We start from the raw sequence: 5,413 nt of genomic DNA on the forward strand, positions 1-5,413 counted from the left end.
AAGAGTTTTGGACTGCCGGGGCTATTTTAAACTATCTGAATGGATTTGCTTCAGCAATTTTTTCAGTCAAAAATAAAGTTAAATCCACCTCTATTGGACTTTAAAGCCATGATTTCATCCATGCTGAAAAGTCAGTCAATCTGTCTTTTAGACCCCTGCCTTAATCAAGGCAAGGTTACCTTTGAGACAACAAATATTGTCATATGATAGCACTTCAAACAGCCATGGTTCCTCTGCCCCAGGGTAGTTAACCCATAGGCCCGCATGTGAATTATTTAAAGCTAAATTCATGTGCAACGTGACCTGCCCTGCTGCCTGGAAAATGGAGAAAGAATAAAAAGAAACTTAGGATAAATGGAAAAGAAAGAAAGAAAGAAAGAAAGAAAGAAAGAAAGAAAGAAAGAAAGAAAGAAAGAAAGAAGCCATGGCAAAGGTAATTGCTAGCTGTATTTCATTACACAACCCTTGACAGACAAGAATTTTTTCTTTTCTTTTTTTTTCTTTCAGAAATTCCAAAAGGTCATCCCTATCACTGGAAGTGCTTTTAATTGCAAGGAATTGAATTGCTTTCCTAAGTCTGAGTCTGAGAGAGTGAAATAAAATAAAAAAAATCAAATGTCTACATACTCTTTATATATCGTTCATGAAATAAATACCAACCTATTCATAAGACAGGAATAAAAAACAAATATGTTATTTGGGAAATATTGCAAACAAGCTTCTGAAGATTATTTTTATATAAATATGTGTGTTTAGGTAGACTTCTGTTGGAATGCTGTCATTCATATTTAACTGAACAATATGATCATAAGTACTATGTAGCTGGATTACATTTAATAACAATAGTGTACAGTATCCAAAACATAAAAAATAAATAAATAACATAAAAAAAGAAAAATGTTTTTGAAAGAAGTATCTTTGTTCAAATAAATGAATAAAAAAATAAATGTTATAACAATTTAAAATAATCATTTATTATTTTAATATATTAATAATTATTCCTGTGATGGCAAAGCTGAATTTTCAGCATCATTACTCCAGTCTTCATTGTCACATGATCCTTCAGAAATCATCCTAATATGCTGATGTGGTACTCAAGAAACATTTTTTACTATTATCAATGCTAAAAAAAACAGTCAAGCTACTTAATATGGAAACCATGATACAGTTTTTTCAGGATTCTTTTTAAGGAAGTTTAAAAACAGCATAGAATCATAACTATTTATGCCAGCTTATTATGCACATGCTGGAATCTATTTTACAAACATTTAATTAAGAGCATTTACACATTTGATTAAAATTATCTTTACTTAACCCCCTCTTTCCCATATTAGGGAAGCAATTAAATTCCTTGCAATTAAAAGCTCTGTATGTTTAAATATGGATCGCCCTGAACAGGTGGGCTTCCACAGCTGAATCTGGGTCCTCCTTTGGTTTGCAAGGCACATTTCATTGTAAGTTTGCTGTGGAACAATATTGTTTAAAACACTATACAAATAAACTGAATGTAATCAAATTGTAAGATGATATCACAATAAATGAAATGAAAACAATTTACTCTATGAGACACCTGACATCAGCTGAGATTATGACAGGATATAACATCTGTTAGGTTGCTGTAAGGTATCATATCTTATTATATTTTATTAATTTACCTTTCATCATGTAATATCTATATTAGCATCTGATAGTGCCAAAGATTTTTTAAACTCACACAGTACACAGATGTTCACGCACCTATTCTATCTGCCAGTGAAAATAAACCCAGAAGAAGCAAAAGCATCTTGCTTGTCACCAAGCAATGCAACATCTGGAACAGATGCTCCACACCAACTTTCAAGTAATCACTTCAAGAAACTCTTGGAACACTGCTCGACCTATCACATTTGAGGAGCAAAACTAACTGCCATATAATATAGCCATGTGAGCTTTAGAATACCGGTCTAACTCAGCTCAAGCAAACCCAGCCAGTTTATATAACACATTCATCTTCAAGAGAATCATCTAGAGACCTGCTCTGATCAAGTCAAAACCTTGCTAATCCTGTCTGCTGAGGTGTTGATTTGTTTACAGCCAGAATTCCCTCCGACAATATGTCACTTCCCTCGCGACAATCAGACGAGGACAAGCAGAGAAAACAATCTTTAATGGCTTTCCTGGAAAGGGGCCGACTGTAAATCGAATTTAAATAATTTCTTCTGAAATCACATATTAGCATCTTAGCCTGCTTTAATCAGCTTCACTCACTCTCTCTGTCTGGTAAAGTGCCTTTAATGTGCTCAGTGCTTTTAGAACATGGATTTTGTCTATTTTGTTGGTGTTGAGTCACGGTCTTTGGATTAAAGATGCATTTGATAGTTGAGAGACAATGTAGTTTAAGGTCAGCGCAACATTCCAGTCCTTTGAACAATGAAATTTAGACCCCTAAGAACATTTTTGACTGAACTCCAAAAAGTGTATTAAAGGACTAACAAGACTCACAGCAACTACATCAATCAATCAAGCATGGTGCTTTCTTATGGCTCTGATTTACTCCAAATACATCCATTTTAGGAATATTTGATTAAAGGTTATTGTACTTTTTTTTTTTTTTGTAAGAGATTTAGAAGCTGATGTTTTGCAAGGTGCTTTAAAATTCGATCAGAATATAATTGAGTCCTCTGAAAGAGTCTTATATACAACATCATGATTGTTTTGCCAGCAACCATGTAAGGTCACAATGTTTTGTTTCCATGTCTGTCTTTTATTTTAAAACTGTATATTTGTATTTAGAACATTCTTGATGCTTCTCTCTGCAAGTGGTCAATGGCTGCTTAGCTTTTGATGATACTAAGGCTGTTCATTTGGTTTGTATTCAGGGTTGAAAGTATTTTGGTTTAATAGAAACATGCTTGTTGCTTGTGTCTCTGCTTGTTGCTACCTGAGGTGTATACTTCCCCTGTTTGGATATGTTCCCCTCAAGTGTTCCTAGTCAAGGAATTACTAATGCATTGAGCTCTCATCTCTCAGTCTCCAGCAGGCTCTTCACAGTGATGCATAAGTGTTGATCAGCATCAGGTGATGGCTGGGTGCTGTTTGGGATAAAGGTTTGTTTTAATGGGATATAATTGCTGCCATTCCCACTATGTCCAGGCATGGCTATGTGGTCAGACAGTTGCCCAGAACAGAACACTGACAGAAACACTGACGGAAACACTGACAGAATTACTTCAGATTGCCTTTTTGATTTAGGTGGTTGACATTAACACACACACACACACACACACACACACACACACACACACACACATATATATATATATATATATATATATATATATATATATATATATATATATATATATATATATAATTTTCCCAGCAACATTCAAAACACAGTGCATCTCCCCTGAAAGAGAGCAGTAAATGTTCTTGTGTGTGGAGAATAGGAGGGGCTTAAGGTCGTTCTCCATTAGCACAATCCGCTGTTAAGCTGTCTCCCCTGGTGTGTCTGTTACCACAGGAAGAGATTACAGCACTTTCTTTATCTTACATCCTTTAATATTAAAGTACAATTAAAGTGCTGCATTGAAAGTTGAATCTCCCTCCTCAGGAGATTGCATACACACATTTACATATGCACACAGTTGCTGACACACACACAGACAGTCATAACAACATGTTCTTGTACAAAACTATGCCACGTTTCATCTGACCTTGCATGAGATTGACAGTTGATATAGCTTGTTCATATAAAATTCTGATTATTAAGATCAAGTGTGTAATATACTTTCAATATATAATAAATGTGACTCAATGATCATTTAATGCCACTTTTTTGTGATGAACTTTTTATTGTCTTTCAGATTTAAACAAAATAACATCATTAGAACAAGCAATCAAGGAAGAAGGAATGACAATGATTAGACAGTCAAACAAGAAAGAGAGAAAATAAACAAATTTTAAAAAAGGGATAAAAATAAATCTAAACAAATAAACAAATAAATACAAGGGTTACATTTAATTTAACAATATAACATTTAATGCCACCTTTTTATTTGGATTTATAAATAAATCAAATGTTAAAATATATTTGGCTATTTACAGTTACTGCTTAGAAAAAAAGTTGTTTAATTAATTTGACTTATAAATTAGCCTGAAATTAACCACAGGATTGCAATAGAATATCTGTATGTCTAAAGTTTTAAACGTTTTAAGTTTTAAATTTTTGGGCACCAAATCAACATATTAGAATGATTTCTGAAGGACCGTGTGAAAAAAAAAAACTTTGCCATCAGAGAAATAAATTTTAAATTAAATTCAAATAGAAAAGTTTTATTAATTTACATTAATATTTCAGAATATTACTTTTTTTTCAAAAACAATACAATATTGTACAAACCCCAAACTTTTGAATAGAAATGCACATATGAAAGGGTATATACAGGTGCATCTCAATAAATTAAAATGTCTTGGAAAAGTTCATTTATTTCACTAATTCAACTCAAATTGTAAAACTTGTGTATTAAATAAATTCAATGCACACAGACTGAAGTAGTTTAAGTCTTTGGTTCTTTCAGTTGTGATGATTTTGACTCACATTTAACAAAAACCCACCAATTCACTATCTCAACAAATTAGAATATTTCATAAGACCAATAAAAAAATAAAAAAGTAAAAATTTTTTTTTTTTTTTTTTACATTTTTTTTTGTGAATTGTTGGCCTTCTGAAAAGTGTTTATTTACTGTACATGTACACAATACTTTGTAGGGGCTCCTTTTGCTTTAATTACTGCCCCAATTCGGCGTGGCATGGAGGTGATCAGTTTGTGGCACTGCTGAGGTGGTATGGAAGCCCAGGTTTCTTTGACAGTGGCCTTCAGCTCATCTGCATTTTTTGGTTTCTTGTTTCTCATTTCCTCTTGACAATACTCCATAGATTCTCTATGGGGTTCAGGTCTGGTGAGTTTGCTGGCCAGTCAAGCACACCAACACCATGGTCATTTAACCAACTTTTGGTGATTTTGGCAGTGTGGGCAGGTGCCAAATCCTGCTGGAAAATGAAATCAGCATCTTCCAAAAGCTGGTCAGCAGAAGGAAGCATGAAGTGCTCCAAAATTTCTTGGTAAACGGGTGCAGTAAACACCAACAGATGACATTGCACCCCAAATCATCACAGACTGTGGAAACTTAACACTGGACTTCAAGCGACTTGGGCTATGAGCTTCTCCACCCTTCCTCCAGACTCTAGGACCTTGGTTTCCAAATAAAATGCAAAACTTGCTCTCATCTGAAAAGAGGACTTTGGACCACTGGGCAACAGTCCAGTTCTTCTTCTCCTTAGCCAAGGTAAGATGCCTCTGATGTTGTCTGTGGTTCAGGAGTGGCTTAACAAGAGGAATACGACAACTGTAGCCAAATTCCTTGACACGTC

The sequence above is a fragment of the Cyprinus carpio genome, chromosome B20 (genome assembly GCF_018340385.1).
Source record: "Cyprinus carpio isolate SPL01 chromosome B20, ASM1834038v1, whole genome shotgun sequence".
NCBI classification, from domain to species: Eukaryota; Metazoa; Chordata; class Actinopteri; order Cypriniformes; family Cyprinidae; genus Cyprinus; species Cyprinus carpio.